This window comes from Haemaphysalis longicornis, unplaced genomic scaffold (assembly GCF_048455015.1).
Source record: "Haemaphysalis longicornis isolate Haplotype H1 unplaced genomic scaffold, Haemaphysalis longicornis Haplotype H1 scaffold_11, whole genome shotgun sequence".
Taxonomy (NCBI): Eukaryota; Metazoa; Arthropoda; class Arachnida; order Ixodida; family Ixodidae; genus Haemaphysalis; species Haemaphysalis longicornis.
In genome coordinates, this window is record NW_027526214.1 from 29,117,543 (window position 1) to 29,137,625 (window position 20,083).

Sequence of the window (20,083 nt, forward strand, 5' to 3'; positions counted from 1 at the left end):
CGTTGTAGACTGCCGGCATTTCTTCCTGTATTTCTAACGAGCCCCTCATTTACAAACCCTATTATCATGCGAAAGCTTAGCGAGGGCCTCGGTTCTGGCAGCCTTGATGCCAAGGTAGCATAAGAGGGTTTCCCGCCAGTTACCAGCTTATGACAGGCTGTAGACGTTCGCGTCACGCCCCGGGGGTTGAAAAGAAGGTCCCCTTCTCCCCGTGTAGTCTGAGTGGCGCTGGCTACCTCCCTCAAGCGTCAGATACAGTTGTAGTATATAAAAATACCCCAGAAAGTGAAGCGGAACACAGTCGCCCAGATAGCCGAATTGGTAAGGCATTCGAGATTTAATCGAAAGGCGTGGGTTCGGTCCCTACTCTGGGCGCGTGTTTTTCTTTCTTTCTTTCTCACGTAATTAATAATAATAAATAATAATGTAACGTCACTAACGGTAAAAAAATATTCTAACCATTCCCCTATGCCTTCTTTGGCGTTGTAGACTGCCGGCATTTCTTCCTGTATTTCTAACGAGCCCCTCATTTACAAACCCTATTATCATGCGAAAGCTTAGCGAGGGCCTCGGTTCTGGCAGCCTTGATGCCAAGGTAGCATAAGAGGGTTTCCCGCCAGTTACCCGCTTATGACAGGCTGTAGACGTTCGCGTCATGCCCCGGGGGTTGAAAAGAAGGTCTCCTTCTCCCCGTGTAGTCTGAGTGGCGCTGGCTACCACCCTCAAGCGTCAGATACAGTTGTAGTATATAAAAATACCCCAGAAAGTGAAGCGGAACACAGTCGCCCAGATAGCTGAATTGGTAAGGCATTCGAGATCTAGTCGAAAGGCGTGGGTTCGGTCCCCACTCTGGGCGCGTGTTTTTCTTTCTTTCTTTCTCACGTAATTAATAATAATAAATAATAATGTAACGTCACTAACGCTAAAAAAATATTCTAACCATTCCCGTATGCCTTCTTTGGCGTTGTAGACTGCCGGCATTTCTTCCTGTATTTCTAACGAGCCCCTCATTTACAAACCCTAATATCATGCGAAAGCTTAGCGAGGGCCTCGGTTCTGGCAGCCTTGATGCCGAGGTAGCACAAGAGGGTTTCCCGCCAGTTACCAGCTTATGACAGGCTGTAGACGTTCGCGTCACGCCCCGGGGGTTGAAAAGAAGGTCCCCTTCTCCCCGTGTAGTCTGAGTGGCGCTGGCTACCACCCTCAAGCGTCAGATACAGTTGTAGTATATAAAAATACCCCAGAAAGTGAAGCGGAACACAGTCGCCCAGATAGCCGAATTGGTAAGGCATTCGAGATTTAATCGAAAGGCGTGGGTTCGGTCCCTACTCTGGGCGCGTGTTTTTTTTTTCTTTCTTTCTCACGTAATTATTAATAATAAATAATAATGTAACGTCACTAACGGTAAAAAAATATTCTAACCATTCCCCTATGCCTTCTTTGGCGTTGTAGACTGCCGGCATTTCTTCCTGTATTTCTAACGAGCCCCTCATTTACAAACCCTATTATCATGCGAAAGCTTAGCGAGGGCCTCGGTTCTGGCAGCCTTGATGCCAAGGTAGCATAAGAGGGTTTCCAGCCAGTTACCCGCTTATGACAGGCTGTAGACGTTCGCGTCACGCCCCGGGGGTTGAAAAGAAGGTCCCCTTCTCCCCGTGTAGTCTGAGTGGCGCTGGCTACCACCCTCAAGCGTCAGATACAGTTGCAGTATATAAAAATACCCCAGAAAGTGAAGCGGAACACAGTGCCCACATAGCAGAATTGGTAAGGCATTCGTGATCTAATCGTAAGGCGTGGGTTCGGTCCCCACTCTGGGCGCCTGTTTTTCTTTCTTTCTTTCTCACGTAATTAATAATAATAAATAATATTGTAACGTCACTAACGGTAAAAAAATATTCTAACCATTCCCCTATGCTTCTTTGGCGTTGTAGACTGCCGGCATTTCTTCCTGTATTTCTAACGAGCCCCTCATTTACAAACCCTATTATCATGCGAAAGCTTAGCGAGAGCCTCGGTTCTGGCAGCCTTGATGCCAAGGTAGCATAAGAGGGTTTCCCGCCAGTTACCCGCTTATGACAGGCTGTAGACGTTCGCGTCACGCCCCGGGGGTTGAAAAGAAGGTCTCCTTCTCCCCGTGTAGTCTGAGTGGCGCTGGCTACCACCCTCAAGCGACAGATACAGTTGTAGTATATAAAAATACCCCAGAAAGTGAAGCGGAACACAGTCGCCCAGATAGCTGAATTGGTAAGGCATTCGAGATCTAGTCGAAAGGCGTGGGTTCGGTCCCCACTCTGGGCGCGTGTTTTTCTTTCTTTCTTTCTCACGTAATTAATAATAATAAATAATAATGTAACGTCACTAACGCTAAAAAATATTCTAACCATTCCCCTATGCCTTCTTTGGCGTTGTAGACTGCCGGCATTTCTTCCTGTATTTCTAACGAGCCCCTCATTTACAAACCCTAATATCATGCGAAAACTTAGCGAGGGCCTCGGTTCTGGCAGCCTTGATGCCGAGGTAGCACAAGAGGGTTTCCCGCCAGTTACCCGCTTATGACAGGCTGTAGACGTTCGCGTCACTCCCCGGGGGTTAAAAAGAAGGTCCCCTTCTCCCCGTGTTGTCTGAGTGGCGCTGGCTACCACCCTCAAGCGTCAGATACAGCTGTAGTATATAAAAATACCCCAGAAAGTGGAGCGGAACACAGTCGCCCAGATAGCTGAATTGGTAAGGCATTCGAGATTTAATCGAAAGGCGTGGGTTCGGGCCCCACTCTGGGCGCGTGTTTTTCTTTCTTTCTTTCTCACGTAATTAATAATAACAAATAATAATGTAACGTGACTAACGGTAAAAAAATATTCTAACCATTCCCCTATGCCTTTTTTGGCGTTGTAGACTGCCGGCATTTCTTCCTGTATTTCTAACGAGCCCCTCATTTACAAACCCTATTATCATGCGAAAGCTTAGCGAGGGCCTCGGTTCTGGCAGCCTTGATGCCAAGGTAGCATAAGAGGGTTTCCCGCCAGTTACCAGCTTATGACAGGCTGTAGACGTTCGCGTCACGCCCCGGGGGTTGAAAAGAAGGTCCCCTTCTCCCCGTGTAGTCTGAGTGGCGCTGGTTACCACCCTCAAGCGTCAGATACAGTTGTAGTATATAAAAATACCCCAGAAAGTGAAGCGGAACACAGTCGCCTAGATAGCCGAATTGGTAAGGCATTCGAGATCTAATCGAAAAGCGTGGGTTCGGTCCCTACTCTGGGCGCGTGTTTTTCTTTCTTTCTTTCTCACGTAATTAATAATAATAAATAATAATGTAACGTCACTAACGGTAAAAAAATATTCTAACCATTCCCCTATGCCTTCTTTGGCGTTGTAGACTGCCGGCATTTCTTCCTGTATTTCTAACGAGCCCCTCATTTACAAACCCTATTATCATGCGAAAGCTTAGCGAGGGCCTCGGTTCTGGCAGCCTTGATGCCAAGGTAGCATAAGAGGGTTTCCAGCCAGTTACCCGCTTATGACAGGCTGTACACGTTCGCGTCACGCCCCGGGGGTTGAAAAGAAGGTCCCCTTCTCCCCGTGTAGTCTGAGTGGCGCTGGCTACCACCCTCAAGCGTCAGATACAGTTGTAGTATATAAAAATACCCCAGAAAGTGAAGCGGAACACAGTCGCCCACATAGCCGAATTGGTAAGGCATTCGAGATCTAATCGAAAGGCGTGGGTTCGGTCCCCACTCTGGGCGCCTGTTTTTCTTTCTTTCTTTCTCACGTAATTAATAATAATAAATAATAATGTAACGTCACTAACTGTAAAAAAATATTCTAACCATTCCCCTATGCTCTTTGGCGTTGTAGACTGCCGGCATTTCTTCCTGTATTTCTAACGAGCCCCTAATTTACAAACCCTATTATCATGCGAAAGCTTAGCGAGGGCCTCGGTTCTGGCAGCCTTGATGCCAAAGTAGCATAAGAGGGTTTCCCGCCAGTTACCCGCTTATGACAGGCTGTAGACGTTCGCGGCACGCCCCGGGAGTTGAAAAGAAGGTCCCCTTCTCCCCGTGTAGTCTGAGTGGCGCTGGCTACCACCCTCAAGCGTCAGATACAGTTGTAGTGTATAAAAATACCCCAGAAAGTGAAGCGGAACACAGTCGCCCAGATAGCCGAATTGGTAAGGCATTCGAGATTTAATCGAAAGGCGTGGGGTCGGTCCCCACTCTGGGCGCCTGTTTTTCTTTCTTTCTTTCTCACGTAATTAATAATAATAAATAATAATGTAACGTCACTGACGGTAAAAAAATATTCTAACCATTCCCCTATGCCTTCTTTGGCGTTGTAGACTGCCGGCATTTCTTCCTGTATTTCTAACGAGCCCCTCGTTCACAAACCCTATTATCATGCGAAAGCTTAGCGAGGGCCTCGGTTCTGGCAGCCTTGATGCCAAGGTAGCATAAGAGGGTTTCCCGCCAGTTACCCGCTTATGACAGGCTGTAGACGTTCGCGTCACGCCCCGGGGGTTGAAAAAGAAGGTCTCCTTCTCCCGTGTAGTCTGAGTGGTGCTGGCTACCACCCTCAAGCATCAGACACAGTTGTAGTATATTTAAATACCCCAGAAAGTGAAGCGGAACACAGTCGCCCAGATAGCCGAATTGGTAAAGCATTCGAGATCTAATCGAAAGGCGTGGGTTCGGTCCCCACTCTGGGCGCCTGTTTTTCTTTCTTTCTTTCTCACGTAATTAATAATAATAAATAATAATGTAACGTCACTAACTGTAAAAAAATATTCTAACCATTCCCCTATGCTTCTTTGGCGTTGTAGACTGCCGGCATTTCTTCCTGTATTTCTAACGAGCCCCTAATTTACAAACCCTATTATCATGCGAAAGCTTAGCGAGGGCCTCGGTTCTGGCAGCCTTGATGCCAAAGTAGCATAAGAGGGTTTCCCGCCAGTTACCCGCTTATGACAGGCTGTAGACGTTCGCGGCACGCCCCGGGGGTTGAAAAGAAGGTCCCCTTCTCCCCGTGTAGTCTGAGTGGCGCTGGCTACCACCCTCAAGCGTCAGATACAGTTGTAGTGTATAAAAATACCCCAGAAAGTGAAGCGGAACACAGTCGCCCAGATAGCCGAATTGGTAAGGCATTCGAGATTTAATCGAAAGGCGTGGGGTCGGTCCCCACTCTGGGCGCCTGTTTTTCTTTCTTTCTTTCTCACGTAATTAATAATAATAAATAATAATGTAACGTCACTGACGGTAAAAAAATATTCTAACCATTCCCCTATGCCTTCTTTGGCGTTGTAGACTGCCGGCATTTCTTCCTGTATTTCTAACGAGCCCCTCGTTTACAAACCCTATTATCATGCGAAAGCTTAGCGAGGGCCTCGGTTCTGGCAGCCTTGATGCCAAGGTAGCATAAGAGGGTTTCCCGCCAGTTACCCGCTTATGACAGGCTGTAGACGTTCGCGGCACGCCCCGGGAGTTGAAAAGAAGGTCCCCTTCTCCCCGTGTAGTCTGAGTGGCGCTGGCTACCACCCTCAAGCGTCAGATACAGTTGTAGTGTATAAAAATACCCCAGAAAGTGAAGCGGAACACAGTCGCCCAGATAGCCGAATTGGTAAGGCATTCGAGATTTAATCGAAAGGCGTGGGGTCGGTCCCCACTCTGGGCGCCTGTTTTTCTTTCTTTCTTTCTCACGTAATTAATAATAATCAATAATAATGTAACGTCACTGACGGTAAAAAAATATTCTAACCATTCCCCTATGCCTTCTTTGGCGTTGTAGACTGCCGGCATTTCTTCCTGTATTTCTAACGAGCCCCTCGTTTACAAACCCTATTATCATGCGAAAGCTTAGCGAGGGCCTCGGTTCTGGCAGCCTTGATGCCAAGGTAGCATAAGAGGGTTTCCCACCAGTTACCCGCTTATGACAGGCTGTAGACGTTCGCGTCACGCCCCGGGGGTTGAAAAAGAAGGTCTCCTTCTCCCGTGTAGTCTGAGTGGTGCTGGCTACCACCCTCAAGCATCAGACACAGTTGTAGTATATTTAAATACCCCAGAAAGTGAAGCGGAACACAGTCGCCCAGATAGCCGAATTGGTAAAGCATTCGAGATCTAATCGAAAGGCGTGGGTTCGGTCCCCACTCTGGGCGCCTGTTTTTCTTTCTTTCTTTCTCACGTAATTAATAATAATAAATAATAATGTAACGTCACTAACGGTAAAAAAATATTCTAACCATTCCCCTATGCCTTCTTTGGCGTTGTAGACTGCCGGCATTTCTTCCTGTATTTCTAACGAGCCCCTCATTTACAAACCCTATTATCATGCGAAAGCTTAGCGAGGGCCTCGGTTCTGGCAGCCTTGATGCCAAGGTAGCATAAGAGGGTTTCCAGCCAGTTACCCGCTTATGACAGGCTGTACACGTTCGCGTCACGCCCCGGGGGTTGAAAAGAAGGTCCCCTTCTCCCCGTGTAGTCTGAGTGGCGCTGGCTACCACCCTCAAGCGTCAGATACAGTTGTAGTATATAAAAATACCCCAGAAAGTGAAGCGGAACACAGTCGCCCACATAGCCGAATTGGTAAGGCATTCGAGATCTAATCGAAAGGCGTGGGTTCGGTCCCCACTCTGGGCGCCTGTTTTTCTTTCTTTCTTTCTCACGTAATTAATAATAATAAATAATAATGTAACGTCACTAACTGTAAAAAAATATTCTAACCATTCCCCTATGCTTCTTTGGCGTTGTAGACTGCCGGCATTTCTTCCTGTATTTCTAACGAGCCCCTAATTTACAAACCCTATTATCATGCGAAAGCTTAGCGAGGGCCTCGGTTCTGGCAGCCTTGATGCCAAAGTAGCATAAGAGGGTTTCCCGCCAGTTACCCGCTTATGACAGGCTGTAGACGTTCGCGGCACGCCCCGGGGGTTGAAAAGAAGGTCCCCTTCTCCCCGTGTAGTCTGAGTGGCGCTGGCTACCACCCTCAAGCGTCAGATACAGTTGTAGTGTATAAAAATACCCCAGAAAGTGAAGCGGAACACAGTCGCCCAGATAGCCGAATTGGTAAGGCATTCGAGATTTAATCGAAAGGCGTGGGGTCGGTCCCCACTCTGGGCGCCTGTTTTTCTTTCTTTCTTTCTCACGTAATTAAAAATAATAAATAATAATGTAACGTCACTGACGGTAAAAAAATATTCTAACCATTCCCCTATGCCTTCTTTGGCGTTGTAGACTGCCGGCATTTCTTCCTGTATTTCTAACGAGCCCCTCGTTTACAAACCCTATTATCATGCGAAAGCTTAGCGAGGGCCTCGGTTCTGGCAGCCTTGATGCCAAGGTAGCATAAGAGGGTTTCCCGCCAGTTACCCGCTTATGACAGGCTGTAGACGTTCGCGTCACGCCCCGGGGGTTGAAAAAGAAGGTCTCCTTCTCCCGTGTAGTCTGAGTGGTGCTGGCTACCACCCTCAAGCATCAGACACAGTTGTAGTATATTTAAATACCCCAGAAAGTGAAGCGGAACACAGTCGCCCAGATAGCCGAATTGGTAAAGCATTCGAGATCTAATCGAAAGGCGTGGGTTCGGTCCCCACTCTGGGCGCCTGTTTTTCTTTCTTTCTTTCTCACGTAGTTAATAATAATAAATAATAATGTAACGTCACTAACTGTAAAAAAATATTCTAACCATTCCCCTATGCTTCTTTGGCGTTGTAGACTGCCGGCATTTCTTCCTGTATTTCTAACGAGCCCCTAATTTACAAACCCTATTATCATGCGAAAGCTTAGCGAGGGCCTCGGTTCTGGCAGCCTTGATGCCAAAGTAGCATAAGAGGGTTTCCCGCCAGTTACCCGCTTATGACAGGCTGTAGACGTTCGCGGCACGCCCCGGGAGTTGAAAAGAAGGTCCCCTTCTCCCCGTGTAGTCTGAGTGGCGCTGGCTACCACCCTCAAGCGTCAGATACAGTTGTAGTGTATAAAAATACCCCAGAAAGTGAAGCGGAACACAGTCGCCCAGATAGCCGAATTGGTAAGGCATTCGAGATTTAATCGAAAGGCGTGGGGTCGGTCCCCACTCTGGGCGCCTGTTTTTCTTTCTTTCTTTCTCACGTAATTAATAATAATAAATAATAATGTAACATCACTGACGGTAAAAAAATATTCTAACCATTCCCCTATGCCTTCTTTGGCGTTGTAGACTGCCGGCATTTCTTCCTGTATTTCTAACGAGCCCCTCGTTTACAAACCCTATTATCATGCGAAAGCATATCGAGGGCCTCGGTTCTGGCAGCCTTGATGCCAAGGTAGCATAAGAGGGTTTCCCGCCAGTTACCCGCTTATGACAGGCTGTAGACGTTCGCGTCACGCCCCGGGGGTTGAAAAAGAAGGTCCCCTTCTCCCCGTGTAGTCTGACTGGCGCTGGCTACCACCCTCAAGCGTCAGATACAGTTGTAGTGTATAAAAATACCCCAGAAAGTGAAGCGGAACACAGTCGCCCAGATAGCCGAATTGGTAAAGCATTCGAGATCTAATCGAAAGGCGTGGGTTCGGTCCCCAATCTGGGCGCCTGTTTTTCTTTCTTTCTTTCTCACGTAATTAATAATAATAAATAATAATGTAACGTCACTAACGCTAAAAAAATATTCTAACCATTCCCCTATGCCTTCTTTGGCGTTGTAGACTGCCGGCATTTCTTCCTGTATTTCTAACGAGCCCCTCATTTACAAACCCTAATATCATGCGAAAGCTTAGCGAGGGCCTCGGTTCTGGCAGCCTTGATGCCGAGGTAGCACAAGAGGGTTTCCCGCCAGTCACCCGCTTATGACAGGCTGTAGACGTTCGCGTCACGCCCCGGGGGTTAAAAAGAAGGTCCCCTTCTCCCCGTGTTGTCTGAGTGGCGCTGGCTACCACCCTCAAGCGTCAGATACAGTTGTAGTATATAAAAATACCCCAGAAAGTGGAGCGGAACACAGTCGCCCAGATAGCTGAATTGGTAAGGCATTCGAGATCTAATCGAAAGGCGTGGGTTCGGTCCCCACTCTGGGCGCGTGTTTTTCTTTCTTTCTTTCTCACGTAATTAACAATAATAAATAATAATGTAACGTCACTAACGGTAAAAAAATATTCTAACCATTCCCCTATGCCTTTTTTGGCGTTGTAGACTGCCGGCATTTCTTCCTGTATTTCTAACGAGCCCCTCATTTACAAACCCTATTATCATGCGAAAGCTTAGCGAGGGCCTCGGTTCTGCCAGCCTTGATACCAAGGTAGCATAAGAGGGTTTCCCGCAAGTTACCAGCTTATGACAGGCTGTAGACGTTCGCGTCACGCCCCGGGGGTTGAAAAGAAGGTCCCCTTCTCCCAGTGTAGTCTGAGTGGCGCTGGCTGCCACCCTCAAGCGTCAGATACAGTTGTAGTATATAAAAATACCCCATAAAGTGAAGCGGAACACAGTCGCCCAGATAGCCGAATTGGTAAGGCATTCGAGATCTAATCGAAAGGCGTGGGTTCGGTCCCTACTCTAGGCGCGTGTTTTTCTTTCATTCTTTCTCACGTAATTAATAATAATAAATAATAATGTAACGTCACTAACGGTAAAAAAATATTCTAACCATTCCCCTATGCCTTCTTTGGCGTTGTAGACTGCCGGCATTTCTTCCTGTATTTCTAACGAGCCCCTCATTTACAAACCATATTATCATGCGAAAGCTTAGCGAGGGCCTCGGTTCTGGCAGCCTTGATGCCAAGGTAGCATAAGAGGGTTTCCCGCCAGTTACCAGCTTATGACAGGCTGTAGACGTTCGCGTCACGCCCCGGGGGTTGAAAAGAAGGTCCCCTTCTCCCCGTGTAGTCTGAGTGGCCCTGGCTACCACCCTCAAGCGTCAGATACAGTTGTAGTATATAAAAATACCCCAGAAAGTGAAGCGGAACACAGTCGCCCAGATAGCCGAATTGGTAAGGCATTCGAGATCTAATCGAAAGGCGTGGGTTCGGTCCCTACTCTAGGCGCGTGTTTTTCTTTCTTTCTTTCTCACGTAATTAATAATAATAAATAATAATGTAACGTCACTAACGGTAAAAAAATATTCTAACCATTCCCCTATGCCTTCTTTGGCGTTGTAGACTGCCGGCATTTCTTCCTGTATTTCTAACGAGCCCCTCATTTACAAACCCTATTATCATGCGAAAGCTTAGCGACGGCCTCGGTTCTGGCAGCCTTGATGCCAAGGTAGCATAAGAGGGTTTCCAGCCAGTTACCCGCTTATGACAGGCTGTAGACGTTCGCGTCACGCCCCGGGGGTTGAAAAGAAGGTCCCCTTCTCCCCGTGTAGTCTGAGTGGCGCTGGCTACCACCCTCAAGCGTCAGATACAGTTGTAGTATATAAAAATACCCCAGAAAGTGAAGCGGAACACAGTCGCCCAGATAGCCGAATTGGTAAAGCATTCGAGATCTAATCGAAAGGCGTGGGTTCGGTCCCCAATCTGGGCGCCTGTTTTTCTTTCTTTCTTTCTCACGTAATTAATAATAATAAATAATAACGTAACGTCACTAACGCTAAAAAAATATTCTAACCATTCCCCTATGCCTTCTTTGGCGTTGTAGACTGCCGGCATTTCTTCCTGTATTTCTAACGAGACCCTCATTTACAAACCCTATTATCATGCGAAAGCTTAGCGAGGGCCTCGGTTCTGGCAGCCTTGATGCCAAGGTAGCATAAGAGGGTTTCCCGCCAGTTACCCGCTTATGACAGGCTGTAGACGTTCGCGTCATGCCCCGGGGGTTGAAAAGAAGGTCTCCTTCTCCCCGTGTAGTCTGAGTGGCGCTGGCTACCACCCTCAAGCGTCAGATACAGTTGTAGTATATAAAAATCCCCCAGAAAGTGAAGCGGAACACAGTCGCCCAGATAGCTGAATTGGTAAGGCATTCGAGATCTAGTCGAAAGGCGTGGGTTCGGTCCCCACTCTGGGCGCGTGTTTTTCATTCTTTCTTTCTCACGTAATTAATAATAATAAATAATAATGTAACGTCACTAACGCTAAAAAAATATTCTAACCATTCCCCTATGCCTTCTTTGGCGTTGTAGACTGCCAGCATTTCTTCCTGTATTTCTAACGAGCCCCTCATTTACAAACCCTAATATCATGCGAAAGCTTAGCGAGGGCCTCGGTTCTGGCAGCCTTGATGCCGAGGTAGCACAAGAGGGTTTCCCGCCAGTTACCCGCTTATGACAGGCTGTAAACGTTCGCGTCACGCCCCGGGGGTTGAAAAGAAGGTCCCCTTCTCCCCGTGTAGTCTGAGTGGCGCTGGCTACCACCCTCAAGCGTCAGATACAGTTGTAGTATATAAAAATACCCCAGAAAGTGAAGCGGAACACTGTCGCCCACATAGCCGAATTGGTAAGGCATTCGAGATCTAATCGAAAGGCGTGGGTTCGGTCTCCACTCTGGGCGCCTCTTTTTCTTTCTTTCTTTCTCACGTAATTAATAATAATAAATAATAACGTAACGTCACTAACGGTAAAAAAATATTCTAAGCATTCCCGTATGCTTCTTTGGCGTTGTAGACTGCCGGCATTTCTTCCTGTATTTCTAACGAGACCCTCATTTACAAACCCTATTATCATGCGAAAGCTTAGCGAGGGCCTCGGTTCTGGCAGCCTTGATGCCAAGGTAGCATAAGAGGGTTTCCCGCCAGTTACCCGCTTATGACAGGCTGTAGACGTTCGCGTCATGCCCCGGGGGTTGAAAAGAAGGTCTCCTTCTCCCCGTGTAGTCTGAGTGGCGCTGGCTACCACCCTCAAGCGTCAGATACAGTTGTAGTATATAAAAATCCCCCAGAAAGTGAAGCGGAACACAGTCGCCCAGATAGCTGAATTGGTAAGGCATTCGAGATCTAGTCGAAAGGCGTGGGTTCGGTCCCCACTCTGGGCGCGTGTTTTTCATTCTTTCTTTCTCACATAATTAATAATAATAAATAATAATGTAACGTCACTAACGCTAAAAAAATATTCTAACCATTCCCCTATGCCTTCTTTGGCGTTGTAGACTGCCAGCATTTCTTCCTGTATTTCTAACGAGCCCCTCATTTACAAACCCTAATATCATGCGAAAGCTTAGCGAGGGCCTCGGTTCTGGCAGCCTTGATGCCGAGGTAGCACAAGAGGGTTTCCCGCCAGTTACCCGCTTATGACAGGCTGTAAACGTTCGCGTCACGCCCCGGGGGTTGAAAAGAAGGTCCCCTTCTCCCCGTGTAGTCTGAGTGGCGCTGGCTACCACCCTCAAGCGTCAGATACAGTTGTAGTATATAAAAATACCCCAGAAAGTGAAGCGGAACACAGTCGCCCACATAGCCGAATTGGTAAGGCATTCGAGATCTAATCGAAAGGCGTGGGTTCGGTCCCCACTCTGGGCGCCTGTTTTTCTTTCTTTCTTTCTCACGTAATTAATAATAATAAATAATAACGTAACGTCACTAACGGTAAAAAAATATTCTAACCATTCCCCTATGCTTCTTTGGCGTTGTAGACTGCCGGCATTTCTTCCTGTATTTCTAACGAGCCCCTCATTTACAAACCCTATTATCATGCGAAAGCTTAGCGAGGGCCTCGGTTCTGGCAGCCTTGATGCCAAGGTAGCATAAGAGGGTTTCCCGCCAGTTACCCGCTTATGACAGGCTGTAGACGTTCGCGTCACGCCCCGGGGGTTGAAAAGAAGGTCTCCTTCTCCCCGTGTAGTCTGAGTGGCGCTGGCTACCACCCTCAAGCGTCAGATACAGTTGTAGTATATAAAAATCCCCCAGAAAGTGAAGCGGAACACAGTCGCCCAGATAGCTGAATTGGTAAGGCATTCGAGATCTAGTCGAAAGGCGTGGGTTCGGTCCCCACTCTGGGCGGGTGTTTTTCATTCTTTCTTTCTCACGTAATTAATAATAATAAATAATAATGTAACGTCACTAACGCTAAAAAAATATTCTAACCATTCCCCTATGCCTTCTTTGGCGTTGTAGACTGCCGGCATTTCTTCCTGTATTTCTAACGAGCCCCTCATTTACAAACCCTAATATCATGCGAAAGCTTAGCGAGGGCCTCGGTTCTGGCAGCCTTGATGCCGAGGTAGCACAAGAGGGTTTCCCGCCAGTTACCCGCTTATGACAGGCTGTAGACGTTCGCGTCACGCCCCGGGGGTTAAAAAGAAGGTCCCCTTCTCCCCGTGTTGTCTGAGTGGCGCTGGCTACCACCCTCAAGCGTCAGATACAGTTGTAGTATATAAAAATACCCCAGAAAGTGGAGCGGAACACAGTCGCCCAGATAGCTGAATTGGTAAGGCATTCGAGATCTAATCGAAAGGCGTGGGTTCGGTCCCCACTCTGGGCGCGTGTTTTTCTTTCTTTCTTTCTCACGTAATTAATAATAATAAATAATAATGTAACGTCACTAACGGTAAAAAAATATTCTAACCATTCCCCTATGCTTCTTTGGCGTTGTAGACTGCCGGCATTTCTTCCTGTATTTCTAACGAGCCCCTCATTTACAAACCCTATTATCATGCGAAAGCTTAGCGAGGGCCTCGGTTCTGGCAGCCTTGATGCCAAAGTAGCATAAGAGGGTTTCCCGCCAGTTACCCGCTTATGACAGGCTGTAGACGTTCGCGGCACGCCCCGGGGGTTGAAAAGAAGGTCCCCTTCTCCCCGTGTAGTCTGAGTGGCGCTGGCTACCACCCTCAAGCGTCAGATACAGTTGTAGTGTATAAAAATACCCCAGAAAGTGAAGCGGAACACAGTCGCCCAGATAGCCGAATTGGTAAGGCATTCGAGATATAATGGAAAGGCGTGGGTTCGGTCCCCACTCTGGGCGCGTGTTTTTCTTTCTTTCTTTCTCACGTAATTAATAATAATAAATAATAATGTAACGTCACTAACGGTAAAAAAATATTCTAACCATTCCCCTATGCCTTTTTTGGCGTGATAGACTGCCGGCATTTCTTCCTGTATTTCTAACGAGCCCCTCATTTACAAACCCTATTATCATGCGAAAGCTTAGCGAGGGCCTCGGTTCTGGCAGCCTTGATGCCAAGGTAGCATAAGAGGGTTTCCCGCCAGTTACCAGCTTATGACAGGCTGTAGACGTTCGCGTCACGCCCCGGGGGTTGAAAAGAAGGTCCCCTTCTCCCCGTGTAGTCTGAGTGGCACTGGCTACCACCCTCAAGCGTCAGATACAGTTGTAGTATATAAAAATCCCCCAGAAAGTGAAGCGGAACACAGTCGCCCAGATAGCTGAATTGGTAAGGCATTCGAGATCTAGTCGAAAGGCGTGGGTTCGGTCCCCACTCTGGGCGGGTGTTTTTCATTCTTTCTTTCTCACGTAATTAATAATAATAAATAATAATGTAACGTCACTAACGCTAAAAAAATATTCTAACCATTCCCCTATGCCTTCTTTGGCGTTGTAGACTGCCGGCATTTCTTCCTGTATTTCTAACGAGCCCCTCATTTACAAACCCTATTATCATGCGAAAGCTTAGCGAGGGCCTCGGTTCTGGCAGCCTTGATGCCAAGGTAGCATAAGAGGGTTTCCCGCCAGTTACCCGCTTATGACAGGCTGTAGACGTTCGCGTCACGCCCCGGGGGTTGAAAAGAAGGTCTCCTTCTCCCCGTGTAGTCTGAGTGGCGCTGGCTACCACCCTCAAGCGTCAGATACAGTTGTAGTATATAAAAATCCCCCAGAAAGTGAAGCGGAACACAGTCGCCCAGATAGCTGAATTGGTAAGGCATTCGAGATCTAGTCGAAAGGCGTGGGTTCGGTCCCCACTCTGGGCGGGTGTTTTTCATTCTTTCTTTCTCACGTAATTAATAATAATAAATAATAATGTAACGTCACTAACGCTAAAAAACTATTCTAACCATTCCCCTATGCCTTCTTTGGCGTTGTAGACTGCCGGCATTTCTTCCTGTATTTCTAACGAGCCCCTCATTTACAAACCCTAATATCATGCGAAAGCTTAGCGAGGGCCTCGGTTCTGGCAGCCTTGATGCCGAGGTAGCACAAGAGGGTTTCCCGCCAGTTACCCGCTTATGACAGGCTGTAGACGTTCGCGTCACGCCCCGGGGGTTAAAAAGAAGGTCCCCTTCTCCCCGTGTTGTCTGAGTGGCGCTGGCTACCACCCTCAAGCGTCAGATACAGTTGTAGTTTATAAAAATACCCCAGAAAGTGGAGCGGAACACAGTCGCCCAGATAGCTGAATTGGTAAGGCATTCGAGATCTAATCGAAAGGCGTGGGTTCGGTCCCCACTCTGGGCGCGTGTTTTTCTTTCTTTCTCACGTAATTAATAATAATAAATAATAATGTAACGTCACTAACGGTAAAAAAATATTCTAACCATTCCCCTATGCTTCTTTGGCGTTGTAGACTGCCGGCATTTCTTCCTGTATTTCTAACGAGCCCCTCATTTACAAACCCTATTATCATGCGAAAGCTTAGCGAGGGCCTCGGTTCTGGCAGCCTTGATGCCAAAGTAGCATAAGAGGGTTTCCCGCCAGTTACCCGCTTATGACAGGCTGTAGACGTTCGCGGCACGCCCCGGGGGTTGAAAAGAAGGTCCCCTTCTCCCCGTGTAGTCTGAGTGGCGCTGGCTACCACCCTCAAGCGTCAGATACAGTTGTAGTGTATAAAAATACCCCAGAAAGTGAAGCGGAACACAGTCGCCCAGATAGCCGAATTGGTAAGGCATTCGAGATATAATGGAAAGGCGTGGGTTCGGTCCCCACTCTGGGCGCGTGTTTTTCTTTCTTTCTTTCTCACGTAATTAATAATAATAAATAATAATGTAACGTCACTAACGGTAAAAAAATATTCTAACCATTCCCCTATGCCTTTTTTGGCGTTGTAGACTGCCGGCATTTCTTCCTGTATTTCTAACGAGCCCCTCATTTACAAACCCTATTATCATGCGAAAGCTTAGCGAGGGCCTCGGTTCTGGCAGCCTTCATGCCAAGGTAGCATAAGAGGGTTTCCCGCCAGTTACCAGCTTATGACAGGCTGTAGACGTTCGCGTCACGCCCCGGGGGTTGAAAAGAAGGTCCCCTTCTCCCCGTGTAGTCTGAGTGGCGCTGGCTACCACCCTCAAGCGTCAGATACAGTTGTAGTATATAAAAATACCCCAGAAAGTGAAGCGGAACACAGTCGCCCAGATAGCCGAATTGGTAAGGCATTCGAGATCTAATCGAAAGGCGTGGGTTCGGTCCCTACTCTGGGCGCGTGTTTTTCTTTCTTTCTTTCTCACGTAATTAATAATAATAAATAATAATGTAACGTCACTAACGGTAAAAAAATATTCTAACCATTCCCCTATGCCTTCTTTGGCGTTGTAGACGGCCGGCATTTCTTCCTGTATTTCTAACGAGCCCCTCATTTACAAACCCTATTATCATGCGAAAGCTTAGCGAGGGCCTCGGTTCTGGCAGCCTTGATGCCAAGGTAGCATAAGAGGATTTCAAGCCAGTTACCCGCTTATGACAGGCTGTAGACGTTCGCGTCACGCCCCGGGGGTTGAAAAGAAGGTCCCCTTCTCCCCGTGTAGTCTGAGTGGCGCTGGCTACCACCCTCAAGCGTCAGATACAGTTGTAGTATATAAAAATACCCCAGAAAGTGAAGCGGAACACAGTCGCCCACATAGCCGAATTGGTAAGGCATTCGAGATCTAATCGAAAGGCGTGGGTTCGGTCCCCACTCTGGGCGCCTGTTTTTCTTTCTTTCTTTCTCACGTAATTAATAATAATAAATAATAATGTAACGTCACTAACGGTAAAAAAATATTCTAACCATTCCCCTATGCTTCTTTTGCGTTGTAGACTGCCGGCATTTCTTCCTCTATTTCTAACGAGCCCCTCATTTACAAACCCTATTATCATGCGAAAGCTTAGCGAGGGCCTCGGTTCTGGCAGCCTTGATGCCAAAGTAGCATAAGAGGGTTTTCCGCCAGTTACCCGCTTATGACAGGCTGTAGACGTTCGCGGCACGCCCCGGGGGTTGAAAAGAAGGTCCCCTTCTCCCCGTGTAGTCTGAGTGGTGCTGGCTACCACCCTCAAGCGTCAGATACAGTTGTAGTATATAAAAATACCCCAGAAAGTGAAGCGGAACACAGTCGCCCACATAGCCGAATTGGTAAGGCATTCGAGATCTAATCGAAAGGCGTGGGTTCGGTCCCCACTCTGGGCGCCTGTTTTTTTTTCTTTCTTTCTCACGTAATTAATAATAATAAATAATAATGTAACGTCACTGACGGTAAAAAAATATTCTAACCATTCCCCTATGCCTTCTTTGGCGTTGTAGACTGCCGGCATTTCTTCCTGTATTTCTAACGAGCCCCTCGTTTACAAACCCTATTATCATGCGAAAGCTTAGCGAGGGCCTCGGTTCTGGCAGCCTTGATGCCAAGGTAGCATAAGAGGGTTTCCCGCCCGTTACCCCGCTTATGACAGGCTGTAGACGTTCGCGTCACGCCCCGGGGGTTGAAAAAGAAGGTCCCCTTCTCCCCGTGTAGTCTGAGTGGCGCTGGCTACCACCCTCAAGCGTCAGACACAGTTGTAGTATATTTAAATGCCCCAGAAAGTGAAGCGGAACACAGTCGCCCAGATAGCCGAATTGGTAAAGCATTCGAGATCTAATCGAAAGGCGTGGGTTCGGTCCCCACTCTGGGCGCGTGTTTTTCTTTCTTTCTTTCTCACGTAATTAATAATAATAAACAATAATGTAACATCACTAACGGTAAAAAATATTCTACCCATTCCCCTATGCCTTCTTTGGTGTCGTAGAATGCTAGCATTTCTTCCTGTATTTTCTAACGAGCACCTCATTTGCAAACCTATTATATATATATATATATATATATATATATATATATATATATATATATATATATATATATATATATATATATATATATATAAATATATATATATATATATATATTTATATATACATTTATATATCATATAGATATATATATATATATATATGTATATATATATATATATATATATATATATATATATATATATATATATATATATATATATATATATATATATATATATATATATATATATATATATATATATATATATATATATATATATATATATATATATATATATATATATATATATATATATATATATATATATATATATATATATATATATATTTATATATATATATATATATATATATATATATATATATATATATATTTTATATTTATATATATATATTTTTTCTTCACTTTCTTTCTTTCTTTCCAAATTCTTAATCTGTTTCAATGATCTACCACATCCTCCTCTTTGCTTTCCGAGGTTTTCTCAACTGCCAACCCTTATTTCTGTGTTATTTTCAACGAGCCCCTCATTTTCCTATTCTGATTCGCTACATGCATAGCGAGGGCCTCTGTTCTGGCAGTCTTGTTGCCAAAGGGAGCTTAAGAGGGTTCAAAGCTGGTCGACCACTCTGGACATGTCGTAGACACTCGAGTCACGACCCGGGGGTTAAAAAGAAGGTCCCCTTCACCCCGATTAGTCCGAATGGCGCTGGCTACCACCCCCAAGCACAGGAAACAAACATATCTAACATAAATACCCCAGAAAGTGAATGGGAAAATCGCCCCGCCGGTAGCGTAGTGGTTATCGCACCAGACCGGTATTCTGGAGGTCGTGGGTTCAGATCCCACCTGGCGGGCATTTTTTCTTCACTTTCTTTCTTTCTTTCCAAATTCTTAATCTGTTTCAATGATCTACCACATCCTCCTCTTTGCTTTCCGAGGTTTTCTCGACTGCCAACCCTTATTTCTGTGTTATTTTCAACGAGCCCCTCATTTTCCTATTCTGATTCGCTACATGCATAGCGAGGGCCTCTGTTCTGGCAGTCTTGTTGCCAAAGGGAGCTTAAGAGGGTTCAAAGCTGGTCGACCACTCTGGACATGTCGTAGACACTCGAGTCACGACGCGGGGGTTAAAAAGAAGGTCCCCTTCACCCCGATTAGTCCGAATGGTGCTGGCTACCACCCCCAAGCACAGGAAACAAACATATCTAACATAAATACCCCAGAAAGTGAATGGGAAAATCGCCCCGCCGGTAGCGTAGTGGTTATCGCACCAGACCGGTATTCTGGAGGTCGTGGGTTCGGATCCCACCTGGCGGGCATTTTTTCTTCACTTTCTTTCTTTCTTTCCAAATTCTTAATCTGTTTCAATGATCTACCACATCCTCCTCTTTGCTTTCCGAGGTTTTCTCGACTGCCAACCCTTATTTCTGTGTTATATATATATATATATATATATATATATATATATTTATTTATATATACATTTATATATCATATAGATATAAATGAGGGGCTCGTTGTAATAACACAGAAATAAGAATTTGGCAGTCAAGAAAACCTCAGAATGGAAAGGGGAGGATGTAGAAGGTCATTGAAACAGATAAAGAATTTGGAAAATACGAAAGTGGAGAAAAACGCCCGCCAGGTGGGCTCCGAACCCACCACCTCCAGAATACCAGTCTGGTGCGATGACCACTACGGTACCGGCGGGGCTACTTTAGCCTCCACTTTCAGGGGTACCTATGTTCAGGTGTTTTTGTTGCCTTTGCCTCCTTTGCCGTTGTAGACTGCTGACCTATTTTTCTGTATATATATATATATATAAAGATATATATATATATATATATATATATATATCTATATATATATATATATATATATAGGTTGGGGGGGTCATAAAAAGATGCAGAATTTTTTTATTAAAAAAAGTGGTGAAAAAATGCCCGCCAGGTGGGATCCGAACCCACGACCTCCAGAATACCGGTCTTGTGCGCGGGTTCGGATCCCACCCGGCGGGGATTTTCTCACCACTTTCTTTTCGACTCAAAAAATTCTGCTTCTCTATCTATGACCCCCAACAACCTCCCGTTTGCTTTCGGAGGTTTTCTTGACTGCCAACCCTTATTTTCTGTCTTATTTCACGGAACCCCTCATTTCGTATATATATATATATATATATATATATATATATATATATATATATATATATATATATATATATATATAT

The 20,083-nt window shown here is 46.1% G+C and overlaps 5 non-coding genes across 5 annotated transcripts; all 5 read left to right on the top strand.

Moving 5' to 3' along the window:
- Positions 1-303: 303 nt before the first annotated feature.
- Positions 304-375, top strand: Trnak-uuu (transfer RNA lysine (anticodon UUU)). The gene has a single exon. It is a non-coding gene; the product is annotated as a tRNA-Lys (tRNA).
- Positions 376-1,265: 890 nt separating this feature from the next.
- Trnak-uuu (transfer RNA lysine (anticodon UUU)) lies at positions 1,266-1,337 on the top strand. The gene has a single exon. It is a non-coding gene; the product is annotated as a tRNA-Lys (tRNA).
- A 1,369-nt stretch (positions 1,338-2,706) lies between these two features.
- Trnak-uuu (transfer RNA lysine (anticodon UUU)) lies at positions 2,707-2,778 on the top strand. Its single transcript has one exon. It is a non-coding gene; the product is annotated as a tRNA-Lys (tRNA).
- A 10,984-nt stretch (positions 2,779-13,762) lies between these two features.
- Trnai-uau (transfer RNA isoleucine (anticodon UAU)) lies at positions 13,763-13,834 on the top strand. Its single transcript has one exon. It is a non-coding gene; the product is annotated as a tRNA-Ile (tRNA).
- A 1,847-nt stretch (positions 13,835-15,681) lies between these two features.
- On the top strand, positions 15,682-15,753 carry Trnai-uau (transfer RNA isoleucine (anticodon UAU)). The gene has a single exon. It is a non-coding gene; the product is annotated as a tRNA-Ile (tRNA).
- Positions 15,754-20,083: the final 4,330 nt, after the last annotated feature.